At 32.9% G+C, this 26872-nt stretch overlaps 1 protein-coding gene across 1 annotated transcript in view; it reads left to right on the top strand.

Moving 5' to 3' along the window:
- Positions 1-26872, top strand: part of Calx (sodium/calcium exchanger 3) — a 284907-nt gene that overhangs the window by 39076 nt on the left and 218959 nt on the right. The gene's annotated exons all lie outside the window — the stretch shown is intronic.

Below are 26872 nucleotides of genomic sequence, written 5' to 3'. Positions count from 1 at the left end.
AAAAGGAAGTATTTCTTTTATATAAACCAGCGGCTCTCAAACTTTTTCGGTGGCGGAAAGTTTTTAAAAAACCAAATTTTTAACAGAATCCTAAACGCCAAAGCCCTAAACTAAAAGCAATACCAAAAGCAAATAAGTTATATGTTTATTATTTATTAATAATCATACAAAAAGTAGATAGAGTAAGTTAGTAAGCAAATGGTAAAATTAAATTTATTATTGGGAGGCATGAAATTGTTTTTTAATTACTTATTAACTGAGTAATGTACGGCCTGATAAAAAAAAAGAATTCTCATGTCTGGTTCGGAATCCAATCTATTGTAGTATTTTGTTTTTGTAGCTGTATTTGCTGAAAATCCTGTTTCATACAAGTACATTGTTGGGAACGGCAGAACATTGGAAGCGATTGGCACGTTATAGATATTTATCACGAACCATGCACCAAAAATCATTCATTGAAATTATTTTGAAAAGTTTTCATGCTTGTGTCTGATGTCACTTCGAAAAATAATCATAGATCTGCATTGAGATATTTTCAGGCTTTTGCAAAATTCAGGAGTTCAGGTTCATTTTCAGTTTTGTGTTACGTTCTTCAGGAACGTAAGAATCAAAAGTCTCTCGAAGTTCATTGAGATATTGCATCAATTCAACACATGTTTCATTTTTAAATATTTCTGTATTACTTGGATTAAGGTAACTGAGGAACTCACCTAGCAATGAAAAGCTTTCGGTTTCTCTTTTACGAAAACAGTAATCCAACAATTAAATTTTCTTTTGACGGCGGTTATCTTGTTAGTATTGAAAACTGTTTTCCTTGTAGTGACAGGTTTAGTTCATTTAGTTTTCTATGGTATAATTTCACTATTTGAGAGAGTGATTCATCGTTTAAAGGCGCAGAAATGCGGAAAGCCGTATGAAAATCCAGTGACGTACACTCACTTTTATTTTAACGTTAATTATATTTTATTTTTCAAATATTCTTCTTCTTCTTATGATGCCTATCCGTTCCGGATGTTGGCGATCAACATGGCTATCCTAACTTTGCTTGCTGCTATTCTGAATAGTCCGGTTGTCGATGTATTAAACCACTTTCTCAGGTTTTGAAGCCAAGATATTCTTCTTCTTCTTCTTCTTCTTTTTCTTTAAATATTAATGTTCGAAATAGGCCACAATATATTTATTTACAAGTTTTTACTGAAGTTTCGATCTCTACATCCAAACACCGCTTTCAAAGATATAAATGATAGTTATATTTATTTTATTTGTTTATTATTATATATTTTTATAATCTTATATTGTTTATTTTCTTTTTTTTTCTATCTTTAAAAACGGAATAGAGATCGAAAGGTCAGTGTATTAAACATGTAGATATATTGTGGCTTATTTCCAACCTTCTCCCTAAAAATACAGAATGCCACAAACAAGAAGCTATAGAAAAATAAATATATCTGTCATTTGTATGTTTGAAAACGGTCTCTTTATAGATATCGAAATGTCCGTAAATTAAACATTTAAATAAATATATTGTGGCTTGTAATGCCCCACATTATTTCTAAAAATACAGAACGACAAGCGAAAAGTCATAGAAAATAAATATTACTATCATTTGTATAATTGAAAACGGTCTCTGGATATAGAGATCGAAACGTCAATAAGTCAACATATGAATAAATATTTTGTGGCTCATTCCCTACATTCCTCTAAAAATACAGAATGCCACAAACAAAAAGCTATAAAAAACAAGTAATTTTGCAGAAAGTTTACTGATACCAACCGGCTGTCGCGGAAGTTACGCTAAAACGTCTTTTGACGTGACCCGTCCTTAAAGAGTTACACAATGAAATTTTTTTAAAACAAATTTTAAGACAGTTTCCACACCACCCCAGAGGTAAATCGGTATTCGCCAAGAGCCATATTGTCTTATTAAATAAAATGAACAAAACACTTAAACAGTATAAAACAAAACAAAATAAAATCCTATAAAACAAAATAAAATTCTATAAAAACAAAATAAAAATAATGTTTGATGTAACAAAACATTGTACTATTCTATTTAAACACAAACACTATACACACTTACTATGTTCTTCTTGTTTTTTTTTTTCGTTTTTGGTTTTTTTATGCTGATATTCTTACTAAACTATTAGAAAATATTATTCGCTGTCTAAATCTGAAGATGCAGTGCTGCTATCGCTGTCATTATCTTCACCACCTGGTGTAATTATAATTGGCTCTAGTAAAACATCGATATGAGTGTTAAGTTCCCACATACGATGTTCTTCTTTAATTATGTGGCCTATACATTTAGCTTATTTCTCTGGAGTTACATGGAGGGTTGCTTGAATCAAAAGTTTCTTAATTTCGTTTAATTTGAACGTTTTGTTATTGCGTGCTAATTCTCCTTTCACTTGCGCCCAGATAAGTTCAATGGGATTAAGTTCGCAATGATAAGGTAGTAGACGCAGAACGTTGACACCATAATCTTTTGCAGTTTCATCTACAGCATATTTAAGATATTCACTTTTCCTTAACCGTGCAATGTCAAGTAGCTAAATTTTGAGCATTGATTCTTCGTATGCAATCCCCTTTTCTGTAAGCCATTCTTGAATCCTCCCTTTCAATTTCTTTCACAATCACCTGTTTTTTTCGACTCAAATTGAAGAAAACCATCATCAAGAAACCCTGTATTACTTCCTATATGGGTGATAATTAAACGCCGTCCCCTTCCTGGTAGAGCTTTTATTCCTGTAGATCTATAAATGCTTCGCGTTTATTTTTGACATTTAAATCTTGCCAAACTTTTTCAACTGTATGACCTTCGTTAATCCAGGTTTCATTCAAATAATATATTTTGCGTCCAGTGCTGCGAATTTTGCGTATTTCTTCTAAATATTTTCTTCTCCACACAATAATTTTATTTTTTTCTAATAGCATACTTTTGCTGTTGAGTTTTACATATCGAAAGTTCATTTCGCGAATGGTCCAGATTAAGACTCTACGAGATATCTTGGGTAAGGAGTCATCGTTTTCGAGCTCTTGAGAAATATTTTTCAGTGTTGGAATTTCACTCCGAAAATAAAATGAATGAATTTTTCGACGTATAATATTCCTTGTCTCGTCATCCAAAACAATGCTTTTCATACCTCTAGTTTAACCTTTTTCTTGCTTTTTATTTTCCGATGTATTTTTAAGTACACGATATCTACAGCTACGGATACTTTTGTTAAACTGCTACAAATGTCGACCGCTTGGCTAACATTTAATGCCATTTTTCTGCCGACAATTCCTTCATAAACGTTTCGTATCATTACCTTCTCTTCGGACATTAACATTTTCCGTCTCTTTTGCGGCTTTTCATTTTTAGAATCAACATCAGAATTTTGCTGTCTTCTCTTGGAACAACTCGGTTTTTCGTCCAACTCCAATAAAACTCAAACCAAATAATCACAGAATATAACTAAAAATTTACTATAAAACGACAAACTATAACACTCGTATTATCAATAACACGTTTTATCAATAACACAAACTTATCGCATAAAATATATTCACAAAATGCAACACATGCCCTACCCTCAGAAACGCCAATGTAAATGAACTATTGTTGATGGGCACTTGCTCGATAAAAACTAGTGTTACGGCTTTCTGTGGGTCGGAATTGAAACGTCGCTAATTCCAAAGTTGCCAAACGATTGAAAAATATTGTTTTAAAATATCGATTTTTTTTTATAAATTTAAATATGTAACGAAACGGAACATATAAATAAAATTTATTTAATTACAATTTTGTACTTAATTTTTACTATTGAAAAAATCATGTTTTTTGGTATTTTTATCACGGTAATAATCGCTGCGTGGAAGAATACAGGTTTTGTATGACCATAATTACTACTTGTGAACAAGAATTGGCTACACTGTACGACAACTTCTGGTCAGTTTTTCTATAGAGAAGTACAAATAAATATACTACTTATATATTGTGTAATTTCTTATGAGAAAACGCAAATTGCAATTAAGAAAACGGGTAATTTTCGAGGGCCACTGTGTACATTTAAATTTAAGGATATTCAGCGTTTAAACGATGAATCCCTCTCCCAAATAGTGAAATTCTACTATACGTGCTTAATAGAAAGAGAACTTGTTTCAGTGAAAGTCAAACAAATACTAACCTCTAAATGCATGTTGTGCATGTTATGGCGCCTGAAGCTGTCATGCGCACTTGACAACTTGTTGCTATCAACAAGTTCCCATAGAAACTTTGTCTAAAAAGGTCCTAGCAACACCAGTGTTGGAGTCCTACATTGCCATGAAGTAAATTCCTTCTATAACTTAAACATGCTAGTGTATTACCGGCCAAAATGTAACTTAAAATTAATTTATCTATATTTAAAGTGTTTTACCAAGATATTTAGTGAATTCAAACATGTAAACCTAGAAAAGCACTAATAATAGACTATTCATTCCAAAAACAATCTGTGATGGAGCCCGATAGGATTTTTATTATTATACGTTTTATAAACAATTTTTTAAATAAAACTTTTGTGATTGATGGTATACAGCCATCTACAGCAAATTCATTTTCCTTGTGGATCATTCGAAACAAGTAAGTTGTATGTATGAATATATATGAAGAATATGAGTTAAAAGAGACCAGTGTAAATCAGTCTCATTCGTAGTCATCAAAATTCAGAAAAATAGCTGAGTCGAAAACGTAACGTGGTGCAGAAAACCCGTTGACTATGAAAATTATGCTAATTCGAATAAAGAAAATCCTATAAAAAATATAGTTGAGGAGTTGCCTGAAAAGGAACTGGACTATTAATTTTATGGAAATGTACTATGAACATGTTATGCAATCTATTATTTCAAATTAAAAAAATATTCGAGAGATCAGAACTGTCTTAACTTTGACTTGGATCGAAATGATTTAGAAATATTTTGGGGATTGTTAATTTTGAGGTGATATCACACTTTTTCAAAAATAAAGCGGAACATACATTTTGCAGATAGCGATCAGCTGGATAAGTAAGACAAATTTGCAAAAGTTCGTCCAATAATCAACCTGTTGAACAAAAGTTTTTAAACTATGGCGTGTTCAGTCAATACTTATGAATATATGAACAAATTGTCCCATACTTTGGCCGCCGTTCGGCAAAAATGTTTATAAACGGGAAGCCTATTCGTTTCGGGTACAAAATGAGGTGCCTTGCATCTAGCAATGGATATTTATACAACTTTGTCCCTTTTGTGGCTGGAAAATCCAACTAGAATAATTCAAAAGAGTTCAGCAAAAGTAAAGGGTTGATATCGATATTTTAAAAGTTGTGAAAGACACGTCTGCACGCAAGATATATTTTGATAATTTCTTTACGAGCTACATTTGAAACAACAATACCACTGGAATAATACGCAAATCCGTAAATACACGGGGAAAAAAGATCACGGTACTTTGAATTGTCACTATGAGCAATAAAATAAATGTACGTTGAAAAGATAATTCTGTGGTGACGGTGACGGTTATTCCCGTAAAACGATACAATCGTAAGGTAAAAAAAGATGTCTCTATCCCGCAACTCAACATGATAGCTAAATATAATAAATACATGGGAGAGTAGACTTACATGACAATGAAGTGGCTAGTTATAGAATAAATATCCGTGAGAAAAAATGGTGGTGGCCGCTATTTATAAACATGTTAGACTCTGCTGTCGTTAATGCCTGGAAAATCTATAAAATTGTACACGAGGAAAATACAATTTCGCAGTTAGATTTTAAGTTAGAACTTGTGCGAAGCCTTGTTAATGTCAATAAAAATAGCACAAAATCTGTTACCATCTACCTTGCGTTTGGATAATCTGGGCCACATGATTAAACGTAATACTGAAGACTGGAGAAGGCGTTGTAGGCTATGTATATGTAAAAGTACAACTGTTTTTAGCATTCACATTGTTTAGAATTAGAAGATTACCCCAAGTGAAAATACAATTCGTTTCTGTTATACGTATAGTCCAACGTTGCGTAAACGCAACGGTAAAAACATGGACGTGAAATTTTTTTTTTCATGTAGCTTTTGGATTATCTTAATTTGTTTTTAATTAAAGATATATTTAATAAAAACCATTGGTTTTATTATGTTTTCTACAAGTGGGCCTAAATGGGTTAAAACCACCTTTGGCTCCACTTCAATACTCGAACGGTTTTAGGTGTAACTCTTCAGACTCTTTCATCCTCTACTAAACCCCTAAAATCATAAAAGATCAAACCGGAGTATGGAACTATTCGTCCAAAACCTTTTGATTTTTAGTCACGAGTTTTTGTTTGCAGAGATAAAAATTTTAAATTTGGAGATTAAAGGATAAAAACATAATTATTTAAAAAAATACTAAAAATTGTCTTGTTTTCTCTGGTAAATAAGGGTAAAAGATCCACGTCGTCATAACGAACTTCGTCAAGAGGTCATAGATCCGTCCTAATTGTTTTAAGTAGGTATTGATGACACGAAAGGTCCTTTCTTTTTTATTTACCATAACAACTCCTGATACTTACTTATTATAGGATATACTAAAACTAGTTATTTTTACGAAAAGCCGACTAGTAACTAATAATTTTTACAAACATTCTCGATAATATTATTAAACATTATTACTGTTTGAACCGAAACGACGAGCAACCGTTAATCGTTGTGAATAAATAAGACATATATTTTTATAATATCAGTTTTTGTAATAAAATACATATTATTAAACCACCTAAATATAGACAGCCACTTAATTTAAATTCCATTATCATTCAAATTATAGGGAAGTTTACAAATTAACTTGCAAAATTCTAATTTCCGTTGGGAATTGCAGTGAATCAAATGATCTATCCGATTTGTGCCAGCTTTGTGAATTGAGATTTCTCAATAATATTGCCCTAATACGTCATTCCCAGTTTTAGTCGTTTCTAATCAATATCTGTCGGTGACAATTATTATCATTGTTGTTTACAAGTACAAGAATAAAAGTTATTGTGGTTTCAAATTATTATTAATAAAGGTGAAAATCTTTTACCGACTACAACAGGCGTACGTTTTAATAGCTTAAACAAATTTTTTGCTATTCAATTATGACCGATTTAGTTGTCTTACTCTTCGTACGAACTCGGAAGTTAGTTCGGTTTTCATTTGTTTATGATCAATTTTTTGCGCTTGCTTTACTCCGAGATATCTGTATATATCATTTTCACCTATTGCCTCGATATTTTGGCCATCTTGCCATATATTATTATTAATCCTTTAATACATTAATACATTTTTAGACTTTAGATCGATAATTCGAGAAGAAACGTTATGAAAACGATCTATTGTACGAAGAAAAATATCTAATTGACTGATTTGAAAATTAGGTTGACCGTACATTCAGTGATAACTGTTTAAAGCAATAATAGTACATTAAAACTATTCAGATGATTAGCCAATGGACGAAAAAACACTATGGACTAAAAAGAAAAAAGTACATACTTTTATAACTGCGTGGTTTGGGTTTCATTGTGGATAAAAGCAATTAAATTATTAACCCTACAAACGAAGGGCATAAAAAGTTTTATTTCTGTGAAAATATTTATGGATAAAATCATAACAAAGTAGTTCGTGCTTAAAATTGACCTGTTTGAAAAGTTTTTATCCGTATTTAATATTAAATATATTTAACCAAGTTATTTACCAAACAATAAATAAATTGTGTACGTTAATTTTATTTAAAAATGTTTAATCCAAACCTACGCACAACTTTATTGATTACTGCCACATGAGGCGCCAACTGTCTAAAGGACGACTATGAATATAAGAATGAAATGAAAAGCGCTTATAAGAAACAACTCATTCAGGAAATGTTTATAAGCATTTTTATTCATAAATGTAATTACCCTTCTGGCTATAATGTCTATTATTGTCGGAAGGCTATTCATGGATATAATTACAAAATATATATTAAATTGAATACTTTAACAATGCTACAGTGTGGGTGCTCTCATAGAATAAACTAGTTTTATATTATTTTGAAAAATTATTATGAAAAGTATATAATCACGTATAAGTAAATATACGGGATGATTAATTTATTAATAAAAATAAGCTGGTACAATACTACAAGCGAAAAGTGTTATTAGACGATCTAAGAGATAATGATATTAGAGATAATGGAAGCTTTGAACAGGATATTCGATGTCGTATACAGATTGGTCCCTCCGTGCCACACCTCACTAAAATATGGAAAACACATGCAAATGACAAAAACACTAAAATCAATATTGAACAAACACTTTTTTCCCAATATTTAGCTGTACTTCTAAAACGTGGACCATTCTAACAGGTACGTCACTGGTAATCATATTCCACCTATGATGCTGTTTCCTACAGTACATATCAAATCCCTTATATTGAAAGGAGCTCCTGTAGCAACAAACACTTTTCCAATATTTAGCTGTACCTCTAAAAGGTGGACCATTCGAACAGCTATGTCACTGGTACTCATATTCCAGGTATGATTCTGTTTCCTAGAGTACATTTTAAATCCCTTATGTTGAAAGGAGAACCTGTACGCACAGTGCCAACTCATCTGGCTGGTTCAATGAGTTACTTTTTTTTTTCAGTTCCTGGAGCATTTTAAATATCATATAAAATAATCTATTAAAGATCCAGTCATTTTAGTTCTTGACAACCATGACTGTTACCTTAATATACCAGTGATTCAGTTTTGCCAAAACAATGACATGATATTGGTTACTTTCCATCCACATACAAGTCACAAGCTTGATAGGACTATCTTCGGGCCATTGAAAACATATTACAATACAGTTAGTAGTGAATGGATGCTTATGAAGCCAGGGCAGCCTATAAGTGTTTACGACGTTGCAGAGTTAATCGGGAAAGCATTTTCAAAAGCTTTTTTGTCCATTGAATATTCTTAAAGGATTTGAAGTATCGGTCAAAGCTTTATCCACTTAATGAAGCCATATTCCAAGAACACGAATTTCTTACCTCTTATGTTACGGAGCGTCCACTAGAAAACAATCATAGAGGTGTTAATGCTCAATCCGAAAGTACCGAGAACTTTGATGTTTAATGTAAAACTTCAAATGGTTTATGTGATGTTCAAGTGTTGCTTTAGCTAATCAGACCGAAAGTTCCTGTAGTATTCTAAATAACTAAAACCAAATTAATTCTCCTTCGACATCTGCTTCTGTTACTCCAGAAAACGTCTATTTCCTAAAGGATCTGGCTACAAAAATGTCAGTGGAGGAAGACACCAGGGAAATCTTACATATTGACAGATACTCCGAAAAAATATAAAATCTCACGGTTAAAAAAATTAAAACCAACTACTCCTAAAAATACTAAAAGGCAAGTATTTGGGGATTGTACGCAAAAGAGTTTATCAAAAAGAAGAAAAACTTTTACCTTTCAGAAGTAGAGAAGGAAGAGAAGAAAAAGGAATCATCATCAAGTGCAGAATCGTAAAATGATAACTTGTCCCTTAGTAGTGAAAGCAGTGACGAAGCAAATTGGAAGGAGCAGATTAAAAGTGAGAAAGAAGCAACACTGCTGGAGAACAAGTTTAAAAATGCTGATTTAAAAACTGGCTACTTTGTATTGGGGAAAGTTCAAGGGAAACAAGTTTGCGTTATTATGTAACTGACATAATACGTTGGGACGACAAAAACGAACTAAAATATTTACGTCGGTTATAAAGACACTGATAAGTTGTTCAATGATGTAACTACAAGCTTTAATTTCTTCGAAGGAGATCGTTGATTCTCGAAGATCCCCCTTCAGTTTACGTTGTAACAATATGCATCGCCTAGGTCCCTTCAGCGCTTCCACCACAAGTTTCTCTTTCATCGATGCGCTTTAGAGAAGATGAAAGGCCAGAGACCGTATAAAACAGGAGCGGCCGCACGAGAGAATCGATTACCACCAGAATGTTTATTTATTTGTTTATTTCATAACAACTCCACTTGCCCTAGGGCTGAAGGCCAATAGCTTTCGGTATCTAAGTGTTGATTAGTCGCTTTCCGCTCCTTGGCGGATTGAGTGTTGATCGGCTTGTTCTATATCTATTCCTCTGACCCATTCTTCCTTTCTTCTCTGTGTATTACCAAATCGTAATTGTTGTTTTCATTTCATGACAATAATTGTATTTTATTTTTCGCAGTGATTAAACAGTGGGACGTTAAGCAGTGCTGTCGCCGTAGGATTCGCGGTTGATTATTATTATCTTGAATATTTTTATTTATTCGTTTGAAATATATTTTTATTTTAATTAAATCTGAGTTTTTACGAGTTTGCTGTCTAACACAGCTACTCGTTATAACGTTAGTGGAACAGCTCGTCGAGCTTAAATGTTGAGATTTGCTGTATACGTTTTGGACAATATGACTTGGAATGAACACAAATATGTTTAATTTTGCTTTTTTTTCAGAAAAACCATTTTAAGAGTTTGGCTTGATTAAAATTGGTTCTTAAAGAATCAGTTTATACTCAATACGTTAAACAGTGAAATACACTGGTGTGCAAAATTAACCGGATAAACAGATCTTTCTTAAAAACTGGCGTTAAGATGTTCCCAATTGAGTATTTATTAATAAAAAAAAAATTAAAAGTCGAATTTATCACAACTCAAGAATGTTACACAGAAAAAACAATAAAGAATTAAAAAAATTTGAAAATCTGCAAAGAAACAAAAATTATTATTTTTTAAATATAAACACTTTTTATGAAAAACGATATTAAGTAAAGTGTATTACCTTCACGAGCCCTAATTACGGCTCTATTTCGATCAGGCATCATCATCATCAGTAGCTCGACAACCCTTTCTGGGTCCTGGCTTGTTCTAGGATTTTCCGCCATTCTGTTCTGTTCCTTGCTTTGTTTTTCCAGTTGGTAATCTTTAGTGTTTTCAGATCTTGCTCCACTTGTTCCATGTATCTAAGTTTGGGTCTTCCCTTTGACCTTCTTCCTACTGGTGTTTGTCTCATAATATGTTTTGGTGTTTCAGTCTCCAACATTCGTTCAACATGGCCCATCCAGCGCAGACGTCCGATCTTTATGGATGTTATGATCTCGGGTTCGTTGTATGCTGTGTACAGTTCAAAGTTATATCTTCTGCGCCATATGTCATTTTCCTTTACCCCCTTATATATGTGTCTAAGGATTTTTCGTTCAAATGTGCCTAATAGGTTTTCATCGCTTTTCGATAGTGTCCATGTCTCTGATCCATATACAAGGACCGGTTTTATCAGGGTCTTGTATATTTTGCATTTGGTGCTTCTTGTGATGTTGTTAGATCTTAGATGTTTAATTAGTCCATTATATGTTTTATTAGCGATATGTATTCTTCTCTTAACTTCTTCACTGACATTGTTATCTGCGGTAACTAGTGAACCTAGGTATGTAAAATTTTTCACGCTTTCGATGTTATAGTCTCCTATTGTCAGATTCTGTAGGTTTCTTTGGCCTGTCGATTTACTGACCTTCATGTATTTGGTTTTTATTTCATTAATGTTTAGGCCACTGTTTTGTGCCGCTCTTTCTATCGCATTAAATGCTTCTATCATCTCTCTTTCGCTTCTGGCTATGATATCAACATCATCTGCAAATGCCAATATTTGTACACTTTTTGTTATTATTGTTCCTCTGGTGTTGACTTTTGACTCCCTAATTATTTTCTCTAATGTGATGTTGAATAGAATACAGGATAGGGCATCTCCCTGTCGTAGGCCCGTTCTCACATGAATTGTCGATCAGGCATACTTCGGATTAAAATTTGTTTTATTATTTTCCAGTGGAATATGAAAATATACGGCTTTAGGAAGAGAACGAAACAAGAATTAGACCTCTACCATTTTTTTGGCAATCCTATGAGCATTCAAAGTTGTAGGTCGTGGGATAAACTAATTAACGTATCTCAGCAACAAAAACAAATTACTTACCCATTACAACACTTACTTTGGGCAAAAAATGAAAAAACTCAAAAAATACGTATTTTGCACCTATAAACGCTCATATATAAACAATAACCAAAAATTTTTTGTTAAATGAACTGGGGGATTGCTCCTGAGGTTGCCCTTTATAAACTAGGCCACATTACATAAATTCCTGGATTACAGTGCAAAATCACCCTTTTTCCCCCACAGCCCGGGCTGTAAAAATAAGAGATCATAATCCAATTTACTATTAAGTACATAAATTAATGTAATTACAATTTAATAATAATTTTTTCTTGCATAAAAACGGCGACGTACGCATTGATATTTTGTAGTTTTCACCTTGTATAAACAGATTACTTCAGGTTTATATACAATTACCTAAATAATAAATGCCAACTGTGTCTAATTCACGTTACTTACAAACCTCACTTCCATTTTCCATTATAGCGGAAGCTTCAGTTAAGTTTAAACTTAATTGCATTAGCCTATTTTCAATGTGTTGTATTATACCTATATGCAAATTTATAGACCGACTTCTCGTGTCGTGATACCATTTCCCAAAGTTATCAGAATTAAGATAAATGTGTAAATTAAGATTGGTGTAGAATTCCACAAGATGTTAAATCTATTTCTATGAAAATTAATGCGCATAGACATTTTGCGATAATATCTATCACATAAGTTTTGAGAAACAAATTAACAATTTAATTTTCACAATAATGAAATTCTATTTAAACTTTTTATTTATTTATTTAATATACGGGATAACCCCATTAACTATTTAAATTACAATATACAATATCACAGTTAGGATTTAAAACTTGAAATTACTTATAATATATAATCAATATTAAAAAGTTTAAAAAATGAGACTAAAAATCTTACAGACTAAAAAAACAAACAAAATATAACAAGAACAAAATTCAACAATCCCAATATACTTATCACAAAGCAAGAGACCTTTTTAACTGAGTTAAAGTTATACTGAAAATATCAAAATCGAAAACATTTAATATCCCCATGTATCTATCCAATGGGTTGTGAATACCATAGGTTGTTCTGTGGAAAGGTATATTGAAAATATTGTGGTAGCGTAGAGCTTGGTGGGGAACACTAAAATAATCTGCTTAGGTTTGGACAATCAATAAATCCATGTATGATCTTATATATATATATATATATATATATATATATATATATATATATATATATATATATATATATATATATATAAATATAGCTCCTGCTTGACATATCACGACGGTTCTTGAGTGAGGGTAAAGATAATTGTTGTTTGATACGGGAATAATCATCATTTTCAATAGTAGTGTGAAAATGGTAAGCACAATAAGTATCTCAAAAATTTATGTCTAGGAAGACCAGCCAAGTCTTGGATACAAGGTGTTATGGAAACCATGAAAGATAGAGCCATTGATGAAGACACCTGGAGAGATAGAAAAAGAGCGATCGAAATGCGGGAAGCGGCAGAAGTTGTAGGATCCCCGCTTATATATATATAAAAATTTATGTTGAACTCTTTCTATGGTATCATTGAGCTATGGCAATTTCCAGAGATCTTAGTTTAGTTCCCAATCCACCAACATTTTGATAATAAATTAATAAAGGAGGTGATCTTACATGTTTTATTGTGTCTAGTTTTTTTGTGCGGAATTATAATTTTTGTAAATTTTACGCATACCTTTAACATATCTTATAAATATACCTTTCACACCTTGTTCTTGACGTTTTTTAAGGTTCTCTTTAACTTTATTGAGTTTGTTGAGTTGCTCGGGAGTGAGATCCGAATTTATAAATATCTTTTTTTGGTTTAGCAACCTGAATCTTATTTTTTTTAATATTTATGTTAGTACCTACAATTTTTAGGAAACAAACACCCTTTTTGTTCTGCTTACCAAATCTAACAGCTTTGACAGCTTTAATAACTTCTTGAGTAAACTCCTTAAAAATTGAATTCACAGTAGCTTAATCATCTAAAGATGCATTTCTTTTATTTACAGGTTCCCCTAGATTACGAATAAATAAGTTGTTCATTCTTTTTTGTCTTTCAAACACTTCGTTTAGTAAATACCTTAATAACTGATTTTGCTTTGTTGATCTTTATCTTCCATTTAGGCCATATTTCAATTAAATGTATGTTTTGTTGTAATATTTCAGCTGCTTACATGGGATCTGGGTTTTGGAACAGAATTGCGGTGTCATCTGCGAATGTTGCGATTGTGGATTTTTCTCCAGTTGGGAAATCAGCTGTACAGATTGTGTAGAGAATTGATCCCAAGACGCTTCCTTGCGGAATTCCTGCATTTTTGTTGTAGATGTTAGACACACTTAATGTATGATTTTATAACTGTGTATAGCGGCTAATAGATTGCTTTCTTCAGTTTGAATAGTAATCTTGGATATCAGATCTTGACAAATGCTTGACTAACATCTAGGAAAATAGCATTGCAAAAGCTTTTTTTCTGGAATTCTGATTGTATCTTTTTTACCACCCTATGCACTTGTTCAGTTGTGCTGTGTTTTTGGCGAAAACTGAACTGATGGTTAGGCATAATATTGTTGTTTTGTATATCAATAATCAGTCTACTTGTAATGACTTTCTCTGCGACTTTGGAAACTAGTGATAGACGTTTTCGCTTAAAGTTATGTTTTGTAGATTCCCATGCAGCTTCGTGTATTTGTTTTGTTAATGTTTCTATTGCTATTACTATATCTTGTGGTTGTTTTAGTGGTATTTTTAGGTCTATTTTTCTTGTAGGATTTTTTTGAAAATATTCCAGTCTGTTTTTTATTCGTTAGTCTTAGACGTGGACTTTTTACTAATGGATTTGTCATTATTGCTGCAATGATTGGTGAATGATCTAATGATAGGTCTTCATTAGATTCTACATGAAAGTATTCTTTTGGTATTCCTTTATAGATAAAGAAGTCATGTAGATTGGGCAGTCTGTTTCGATAGGTTGGCCAGTAAGTTGGCTTGTAGGTTGAAAGATATTTTAGTTGCATTTCTTTCACAACGTCGTATAGGACTGTACCTCTTCCTGAGGGAGGGGGTTATCTTGAGTCCCAGTTCTTGTCTTTTTAATTGTAGTCCATTTACTAAGAACCTAATGATCTAAACAGCGTTTCAAATCCATTTTTGTTAGGTTGATAATTTGGCGGACAATTAACTGCTGAAATGCATAGTTTGATTTTAGTGATTTAAAAAACACTTTTTCTTTGTTAACATCTAGATAAAATTCCTTTGGATTATTTCTAAAGAATTGTTTATATGTCGTGTGTTTTGCTAGTATACAATTTGTCAGTGCCTTTATCTCAATTACGAGTAAACAGATTTATAAAAGTAGGAGAAAACACAATTCGTATTTTTCTCTAAAAGTATAAAATTCTCTCCTGATAAGCTCCTACCGGGAGAGTGGATTTCTAGAACGTCTTTAATTGCATTATCCAATTAAATCTAACACCGCTAACTGTGACCCACTTCTGACAACTTTGAAAAACACCTCGAGCTCTTGCGATATCGATTATTTTACCAGGTTCAATTGACGACTGCTTCAAGTAGAAAGAGCAATAAGGTATTATATTTGGCTGTTTGGTAACTTTCTAAAATTTCTTTTATTTTATGATCTTCAAACAGCTTTTCTTATAAAGAAAGTTTAATTAAATTGTACTTCCACAAAATTAATTTTCTTCTCATTTAAAAAAACAACGAATATGGAGTAAACGAGAAAGCTTTGCATTTTTTGTAAAAATATGAGGTTGTCACGTTTACATGAATTACTTAAAATAAGTAAAAATTTCAGATTTTACATTAAATTATGTCTTCAACCTTAACAATTATAGAGTTGTTAAGCTTACCACTTAAGCTTACCACAAAAATTCTAACCAACAAAATCAATAAACTAACAACTTTATCAGATGAACAACAAGGATTCAGACCCGGAAGATCTATGATATCTATGTTTTATAGACCTGATAAAGGCTTTCGATCGCATCCAAGTCGAAGACGTCTTACACTTATTGAATAAAAGAATCATACAATCAATATTATACAAACCATCGAAAACATCTACTTCCATAATTGAATATACAGGCAAAGCTAAATGGAAACCTAACACAGTCTATACCAGTACAAAGCCGAGTCAGACAGGGTGACTCGTTAAGCCCACTTCTCTTTAATATAGTAATCGACGAAATACTACAAGCAGTACGTAAAGGTCATGGTTACAGAATGGGAAACAAAGAAATCCAAATATTATGTTTTGCAGACGACGCCGCATTAATCGCCGAGACAGAAGACGAGCTCCAAAAATTAACACACATGTTCAATACAACAGCGAAGAAATACAATATGATAATATCAGCAGAAAAAAATGTATAGCTATATTAATATACCCACTACGATGTAAAATCGAAATTGATGGGAAAATAATAAAGCAGGAAACAAGGTTTAGATATCTGGGAACAGTTATAACTAGTTACGGAGATATTGAAGAATAAGTACGACAACAAAGCTTAAAAGCAAGTAAAGCGGCAGGATCTCTTAATGATACAATCTGGAAGAACACACCCAACATAAGACAAAACACAAAAACAAGAATATATAAAGCAATTAGACCTCTATTAACATACATGGCGGAGACAAGACCTGACACATCTAAAACGAGACGACTACTAGAAACAACAAAGATGAAAATACTTCGACGAATATTAGGGAAAAGTCTGTTGAATAGGGAGAGAAGCGAAAACATAAGAAGAGCATGCAATGCAAAAGATATGTATGGATAAGTGAGAAAATGGAAACAGGAGTAAAACGAACACATTAGTAGAATGACAGAGGATAGGATAGTATGAATAGCACAAGATAAGTCACCAAATGGACGAAGAAGTATTGGCAGACCAAGAAAAAGATGATGCGATAATTTAAACAATTTAGGACGCTGATATTGAAGAAGAAACAAGCTTTAAAGCCTACATACAAGAAAGAAGAAGAAGATGAAGTTTTCATTCATAAAAACTAAAACCAATATGTTGTTACAAAGTTATAAAACACTGGCTGGTTTTTACCAAGCTATCTTTTTGTTCACACTTTATACAGTGTGCAAAAACAAAACTTTTATTTTTAATGCTTTACATATATTTCATGTTTTTTCTGTTCTTATTGTATTCAGGGTTCTGTAGAATAGCTTTTGGTTACTTTTGCTATCTTCTTCCATTTTCTCTTCGAAATTTTCCAAATTGTCTCTCTTTGCTACTATTACCAATATATTTACCTTTTTCTTTCATTTTTATATTTATTGTTGTTGTCATTTGATTTGTCTTTTATATATTATTTCCTTGCATTTTTCTTCACTTTTACTTGCTTTTTTATTTCTTTGGACCACCACACTATCTATTTCTTTATTGAGTCTTTTTTACTTGTTCCGCATACTTCTTTAGCTGCATCCAGTAGCAGGTCCTTGTAGTTGTTCCACACTTTGTTTATATCATTATAGTCGTCTGTTTCTTTTATTGTTCTGAGATTTTCGTTTCTTTTTTCTCAAATATTTATGCCATTTCTTTATTTCTTAGTTTTTACGTTTTTATTGTCTGTTTTATAATTTATTTTTCTCCTTTCTGTACCAGTCTTTTTCTTCTTTTTATTTCTGCTCGTGTCTTTGTTACTACCATGCAATGTAAACACGAGAGACCCTATTTTCCATACAAGTATTGATACAAAGAGCTCGAGACGTAAATTGCGAAGTCTACGCATGCTTTATAGACTTTGAAAAAGCATTTGACAAGGTGCAACATCAAAAATTATTTCAGATACTGAAATATTGAATACTGAAGTATCGATGACAAAGATTGACGCCTAATTAAAAATTTATACTTACAGTAAAGGGCAACTGTACGAGTATACAACGAAACCTCACAAGAATTCACGATAAAACGGAGAGTACGTCAGGGCTGCATTTTATCACCGACGTTGTTCAATACTTACTCGGAAATGCTGTTCAGGGAAGCTATTGATGGTTTAAGAGAAGGTATAAAAATCAATGAAATCATAAACAATTTAAGGTATGAGGACGATACTGTTTTGAGTGCTGATAATGCGGAGGATCTGTAAACATTAGTAGACCGTGTAGTGGAAGCCTGTGACAGATACGACATGAAATTAAACTGTAAGAAGCCCAAAATTCTTGTAGTAAGTAAAAACGACGTAATACAGCACCAATTCACAGCTAATAATGAACCCTTGAAAATAATCGACAAAATTACATACGTTGGATGCAGACTTAATAAGGAATGGGACTACTCACAGGAAATAAGATGTCGTATAGAAAAGGTCATAGCTGTCTCCAATCGCGTCAGGAAGATTTTATGTAATATGCACCTGAGCATTGATATAAGAGCACGAGTCTTGAGATGCTATGTATTTTTTACTCTTTTATATGGAGTCGAAGCCTGGACCTTGACGGAGGCAACATCCTAACGATTAGAAGCCTTTGAAATGTGGTGCTACCGCCGAATGCTCAAAATTTTCTATATCCATCATGTTACAAACAACACCGTGATCCAAAGTATGAATAAAGATCTGGAAATTATGCGTATCGTGAAAATCAGAAAGATGACATACTTAGGGCATGAGAAGTATCAACTAATTCAACTAATTTTACAAGGCAAGATAGAAGGCAAAAGATCTCAAGGGCGCAGAAGGACATCGTGGTTGAAGAACATCAGACAATGGGCAGGAATGACTACCATATATCTATTTAGAGCAGCTGTCAACAAAGTTGTATAGACCAACGTGATTGCCAACATCCACAGAGGATAGGTACCAAAAGAAGAAGAAGAATAGTCGCTGCCTATTTCCGGTCCTCTATGTACTTTTGAAAACATAATAATAATAATTATAATTATTTTGGAAACCAACTTACCTTCAAAGTCCTTTTTTTTCAAATTCAATCATACCAGCATTTATAAACTCGTTATCAGACAACGCTTTGTTAGTTTTTGCATTTTTTTACTACAAAACTAACATGGTGTAGCAAGCTTTGGGAATGCTTTGGTTTTTTTTAAATATTTTGTTGACATAAAAGATTTTAGTAGAGCTACTGATTTTTACTTTTGTTCTCCTTCGGTCATAGTTTCATAAATGATGTTGTTATGTTTTATCACGAAGTATCGTGAGAGGTTGAGTTCCTTGAATATCACATGCATTGAATTCACAGCAACACACGCATTGAATTCCACATCGCTCTGTTACCGATCTACAGATATCTATTACGGCACTACGTCTACGCGAGATTGCGTGCAAACTCTTAGCTAAGATGCGATAGTATCGTATTTAAAAGGCAATGAAAAGAAAACCGTTATTTTATTCTTGCATTCTAAAATACATTTTATTTTATTTGTAATTATAGGGGATACTTAAAATTATTCTGCGGGCTGGATTAACTAACCTGAAAAGCATCACTTGAGTCTTAAGGCGTATTTTGCCCATGGCTGACCTAGATGATCAAAAATAACAAAGTTTCCATATTATTTATGTGTTGTTTTTTTAGTGTTTAAATTTTTTCATGGTATGATTAAAAAAAATGGTACTGTAGACTAGCGGAAAGCTTCATACCATGTTTTCTGTATTTTTAAAATTTAAATAATATTTTTAAAATTGAATAAAGTAATTTTATTATCTATTTAATATTTTTAGAGATTTTAATAAAATTTAAAAAGTTTGCATGTTGTATAATGGACACCCCTCGTCGCCTAAATTGCCTCTTTTAAAAAAACTTACCAAATAGTTTTAACACCTTTCTTAATAATTTAATTCTATCAACTATTCCAGAGTATTTCCAGAAGTACTAAAATACTCAAAAGTACTACCAATCTACAAAAAAGGTGATTCCTCAAAAGCATTGTTTCTACTTTTGGGAAAGTGATTGAAAACGTTATCAAACAACAATTTTATTTCTATTTTGAGTCACATAATTACTTTAGCAACTCACAATATGGATTCAGAAGTGCTCGTTCTACTACGAACGCGATATTTAATGTTGTGAGCGAGGTAATTGAGGGGCTTTAACGCGGCAATAGCATAGCGATTTCTCTTTGCGACTTGTCGAAGGCTTTTGATTGCGTTTAACAAGACATTTTGCTTCACAAATTAAATTACTATGGAATCAGAGGTATCCCTCTTAAGCTTATAACTTCTTATCTATGTGGCAGACACCAGACGGTAATGTCTAATGGTCATCTCTCTGAATTTCTATCCGTAAAACATGGAGTCCCACAAGGTTCGGTCTCAGAACCTCTTTTTTTTATTATTTAAGTCAACGATTTGCCTAAATTCATATCTCCGTACAAACCATACAATTCGCAGATGATACGACATACGTTATTCAGGAAAAATATTGGTGATTTAAAAATGTCTCATGAGAAAGTTTTTACTAAATATACCTCATGGTTTGCTGCAAATAAACTAAAACTTAACGCAAAATTTGGTTATATCTGCAAGTAATTTACACAATGATCCAGATAATAAAGAGATTGTTAAACTTTTGGGAATAACCATAGATAATCGACTCAACTGGTCGGCTCATATCTCACAACTAAAGAAAAAGCTATCAAGTGCATTATTTGCTATTAGCCAACTAGCAAGGGTTGTCAACTTTGAAACATTAAAAATGATATATTTTTCATTATTCCACTCTCATCTAAACTATGGTGTAATCATATGGGGCAATTCAACAAATGCACTTCAAATTTTTAGAATGCAAAAGAAAGCTATCAGGATTTTAGACGGGGTTAGTTATCTAGAACACTGCCGACCTTTCTTTATCAAATTAAAAATTATGCCCCTACCTACTTTGTTGATATTTCAAGTTCTAACTGAAATTCACAGAAAACGTGCCCATTTAATAAAGCAGTCACGTTCACAATACGCGAAACTATCACTACCTACGAACAAATCGCTGTAGATTAAGTATTTCATAAAAAAATTGTCTTAATTATAACTATTACAATATTTTACCAAAAGTATTAAACTGCTAAGCTGTAATAGTTTCGATAAAGTAAAAAAATGTATTTAAAAACATTGTTTTTACTGCTTAGAAGAATATATGACTCATTGCAGAACATCCACTGAACTGCTTACCGAACTTTACCATAATTTTTTTTCTGTTTAATATGTGTTCTTGTTTGTATATATTTAAGTTACGTTTTATATTCCTTTTTTATATACTATGTATTGTTTTTCACTCGCTACAAACAATATTTGTATCTGTTATGTAGTTCAATAAATACTCTTTAGTCTACTCTTTCAACTGTTTACTGTGACTACTATTTCGTAAAAAGTTATATTTAATATGCTGCTTTAGAAATCTCTTCCAAAGAATTGATAAACTTAAAATGTTTTACTAATAACTTTTTTATCTGAGTTTAATACAATAGTAAATTGATAATTGTAAACATCCGACATTATATTTATATAAAATTATTTTAAAACGAGATGTAAATAGAATAAAAATTACCGCCCGATTTCATAATGACAACCTAAAGTAAACCTTAATATTAATATTCACTTTAAACTAAAGTGCACTTTAGTGTCACACCCGGTTTCATAATACCTATAGGTCCTTTAATTATTAAAAGTAAACTATAGTGCTTACATTAGTAGATGTTTCTATTTTCTATCAATTTTGCTTTGTTTTTTTCGACATAAAAAACTCTTTTTCCAATATTGTAATATATTGCTTATCTTCTTAGAAGATTTATTTAAATTATAACTTTTTCATGTAACAAATTTCTGGACTATTACTGATAAACCACCTTGTATACCAGTAGATACAAATAGAAGGTCCTTTATTCAATAAAATAAAAAAAGTTATGTCCTTACCACTTAAATTCGAACAAACACAAAGAACGGTAAAAACTTGAAATAAACTTTATTGATGTGTTGCGGAAAATATTTCTTTGTCCAATAAAAACAGGACAAGCTCTCAAAACCTAATAAAAGAAGAGTGTCCTTGGTATAATTTTTATTTCTGTGCATAAAATATAGCATAAGTAAATCAAAAAGTAAATAAATCATATTTAAAAAAAAATCTATACCTTCGTATTTTGACTTATTATCCGTAGCGACCAGAGAATTAAGCGGAACATATCCCGTTCTAATGAACAGAAGAAATACCAGCACTTTACAGTTTCTGAGTTCATTATTAAAATAATTCCGTAGATGTTTAACTTACATCTTCTTCTTCTTATTCCTTTTGTACAATGACCATTACATTAAATCAGGATACTTCTCTTCGAAGCCGAACTAGGTGAATTGCAAGTCCAAGCCCACTGGAAATTATTGGACAATGTTAGGAATAATCTTTTATTTCGACCATATATCTATAGATTACCTTTGTAAAACACCATTTTTTTTCACTGTTTTGCCGTACTTATTATCATAGCTATTATCATCATCATGCCTTCATTTATCACGTCCACTGCTGGATATAGGCCTCCCTTAAACTCCTTCATTCTTTGCGATTTTGTGCTCTTTGTTGCCAATTTTTCGTGATACGCCTGATGTAATCAGACCAACGTGTAGGTGGTCTTCCTCTCCTACATTTTTCTGCTATTGGCCTCCAATGTATAATTTTGCTCGTCCATCGTGAGACTCACGATGGGCGAGCATCATAGCTATAAGCAAGTAAAAAAGCAAAATTGCAAATATTAATTCGCACCATTTTTGAAAGTAACTAGCTGATTCCAGTAATTAATTTTTGTCACCATCACTAATTGTCGTGAACAGCATCTTTAGGTACTAACTACCATAATTTTTTTAGTGTTATATGATTTATAGTGTAACATGCTTTTATAATGTTTATGATTATAAATTCGATACAGTTACGTTAGAGGGGCTGGTAGTGTTAATCGACAAACCGGAATTGAATCGCCATTTATAGCCACACATAAATTTTATTTAATTTAAGCTGTTTTGTGCCTTTGTATTTGTATTCATCATCATTCTGGCTTTACAACCCTACGTAGGTCCTAGCCTTCTCAAGAATTTCTCGCGTTTTTCTAACTGGGTCATTTTGTTTAATCCGCATTACATGCCCTATCTACCTCAGACGTCCTATCTTAACCCATGAAGGACGAAGTTTTCGAAAATCTTTATTTTACATAAATAATACAAATAACTCTTATGAATGGACAAAACTTACTTAGAAAAAGACAAAAATAATTATTAAATATATTAAAACCTAAAAATATTGCCTGTTGCCAAATGGCAACGCTAGGTTCCTATGGCTACATTAACCGAATGAAATAAAAGTAAAAAATATTCTATGAAATTGAGAGATAATCGGCAAAAAACTTTCTATAGCTGTGTATGAAATTTAATATTACACTTTGTGCACAAACCTACTTCACATTTGGCGCATCTTGTTCTCATGATTGACCTGCATTCTTCACCTGCACACCTAATTTACTTTTTATTTGGTACTGGTTCCAGTAAATGCCCAACTCCATCGTATCTAATATCATCAGATACTCTATGAAAGGAACGAATTGAGAGTGTACTAGACGGTCGGCCACCTTGTTTTGCAGGCACTCCGTATTTGGTCAGATAGGCTTGCACAATTTCACGCCTAAACTCTAACTGTGTCAACTTGTTGCCGGATTTTTTATGTAGCACCCACGCATTTTGTATAGTCGCATCTAGCATCCAGGTAATCAAGCTCCAGTACCATTTTTTTGCCCTCATTCGTATTCTAAAGCGGTTTATATTTTCGTCCATTAGGTGCCCCCCATTGCATTATTATATTTACCAATCAGGCATGGACTTTGAACCTGGATGATTTTCTTTTCAGCTTGTGAATATCTTTTCACGAGCGATTGTGGTTCCACCCAATAACATGTTGACGCTACACTTACGACGCTGTTATCCAACCATCTTACAACTATAATACCAGTTTCTCTCTCGAGAATCGACTCTACATCACCCCTTTTGCGTTTCTGCATATTAGCTTTCGATTCTATAGGACAGTTTTTGGGTATGCGATTTTCCCGTATTGTTCCGGTAAGGCTATAGCCACGATCCTTTATATGTTTCAAAAGGTGGAGGCTCGTAAATAAATTGTCGCAGAAAAATTTGTAGGGTAATCTTGATTTATCATTGGGCAGTTCATCGAGCATTGTGACGAATGGAGCCGCACATGCTCCAAACACTTTATAATAATGATTATTTGCTTTGGGATCGGTTCCTTGGTACATGTTGAAGCTTACAAGATACCCACTTTTAGTGGTGAGGCACCAAACTTTGTATCCGAAACGAATCGGCTTTCCTTTTATGAACTGTTGTGTTTCCTGAGTGGCGTCCAAAGTATTTCACCATAGATTCGTCGTAATTTAATTCGCCTTCAGGGACGTAATATTCTTTATATTTTTTCTGTAAATAGTCAGCTAAGGGTCTGATCTTGTAATATTTGTCCCTTTCATCGATGGCTTCATTATTTGCAAGGTGGAAAAACGCCAAATTGTAAGGAACCGATCTCTTCGCATAGCGTTCATGACCATTGCATTACCCATATCGCCTTTCGTATCCCAGTAAAATTTTTTTCCCGGGAGCCAATTATACCCCGATAGAATCAAAATGGCAAAGAAACACCTTATTTCTCCTGCGGAAATTTTGGGGTTGGGAAAGTTCTTCTGTAGTGCATAACTCGTGCATTGGTTGAGAATGTAACTAATTATATCCTCGTCGAAAAATAATTCGAACATCTCGACAGGTGTCAACGTATTGAATGGTTCGTAGCTATATTCTGGGAAACTAGCGACATTGTCGACCAAATCACCCGTTATCCAATTTAGGGACTCGTATTCAATTTTCTTCACTTGAGAGGTAGTTTGTGGGATGAAACTTCCGCTGCTTTCCTGGGAAATATCCATCGCTTGAACTGCATCTTCTTCGATGTCGTCATCCTCCTTGTCTGCTTCTTCGCCATACATTTGCACCTCAACATTTGCTTCCAGCTGTTTTCTAGACAGATTGTCGATGAATCCTCCCCCATCCTCCTCACCAGAATCTTCATCAGTGAGGTCTCCAATATTTGGGGGCTCAACATAAATATTTCTAACGTTGACGTCATCTTCGTAAACCATGTTCAAAGCTTCTTGTAGAGAGAAACCCCGCCTGAAAAAACAAGATGCCTGTAGATACTAGCGTTGCCATATGGCAACGCGATGAATAAAAACAAAATATTGTAAAAGATCGCTTTTTTTCAAGTCAACTGTCAAATATTCACAGAGGGAAAATGACCTTTCTATTAGAGCATAATTGTTACTTTAGCCACTTAGATATAATAGTTATTCAGAAGTAATTGACAAATTGAGCTACTTACACAAATCTTATATCCATTTTTACAACTATCAAAAACGGTGACTATAAAATCTCACAAACACCAACGAATTAAGTTTTTGTTAGGTGTATATCTTCAAATCACTTATTTTCTGCAGACCGGCACGTTCTTGGAAACAAAACAAACTAACATAACCTCAAAATAATAAGATTCGTACGTCAATACCAGTGTTGCCATATGGCAACTCCAGTCTTTCATGGGTTAATGTGTTTTACGATATCTGGTTCCTGGTATATTCTATACCGTTCGATGTTGTATCGTCTTCTCCACACTCCATTGTCATTCACTGCTCCATAGATTCGCCTTAGTACTTTTTTTTCAAAACATCCTAATATGTTTTCATTACTTTTTGTTAGAATCCACGTCTCTGAACCATATGTTGAGACTGGGCGTATTATTGTTTTGTATATCTACGGTAGTATTATTTTCTGTGTCAAGGAGCGCTACCAGGTATACAAATTCGGTCACTGCTTCGATGACGTCATTTTCTATAACAAGTGGTCGTAGAATTTGTGGTTGCGTGCTTATTTTCATATACTTCGTTTTGTTGGTGTTAGGTTAGGTTAGGTTAGGTTAGGTTAGGTTAGGTAATTAAACCCATTTTTGTAGCTGATTCTTTTAATGCTACATACGCCTCTCGTACAGCGTTTTCCGTTCTCCCAACAATATTATTATCATCAGCATAGGCAAGGATTTATACTGATTTATTATATATTGAACCAATGGTTGTGATTGTGACATACGTATTACGTTTTCTAGAGTCAGATTGAACAGTATACGGGAGAGAGGGTCTCCCTGGCCCATCCTGTTATTTGTTTTAAAAGGTTCAGACCGTTCCTCCTGAATTCGTACTCTATATTCAACTTTTAAAGTATTACATTTACCAACTGATTTGGTATTCCTAACTCTTTCATTGCTATGAACATTTCTCCTCTATTCACAGAGTCGTGGGCTGCTTTGTAGTCTATTAATATGTGATGAATATCTATGCCATTCTTAAGAAAGTTACAGTTTTTCGGACATATTATGCGAAATGAATCGACATATGCTCACCTTCAAGCCTTCCTACAAAGAAAAATATTTGGAAAACGAGGTCCAGGAAGAAGAAGAACATCTTGGTTAAAGAACCTCAGAATCTGTGCAGCTTTTCCGCGTTGCTACAGATAAGATAAAGATTGCCATGATGATCGCCAACATTCGTAACCGATAGGCACATCAAGAAGAAGAAGAATCTATGCCATATTCCAGTGTTTTTCTGAATCTAAATGTTCTTTCTGTTCGCGCATTTTATATATTACTTTCTCACGGATTTCAAATTTACATCCTTCGGGAAAATCTATAGTATTTGGTTGTCGGCGAAATTTATATTGTGCGACATTTCGTTCACTTTGTCCACTTTTTTTTGCTTTTTGCAAAACTGAGTTCAGTTTTGTTTTCTCAGCAGTAAAATAAGAAAGTACATTAAATATAAAGTTGTCTACATATAAAACACG

Source organism: Diabrotica undecimpunctata, chromosome 5 (assembly GCF_040954645.1).
Source record: "Diabrotica undecimpunctata isolate CICGRU chromosome 5, icDiaUnde3, whole genome shotgun sequence".
Lineage (NCBI taxonomy): Eukaryota > Metazoa > Arthropoda > Insecta > Coleoptera > Chrysomelidae > Diabrotica > Diabrotica undecimpunctata.
Note: the sequence above shows the minus strand (reverse complement) of the source record. Positions and strands in the feature narration are given on the sequence as shown.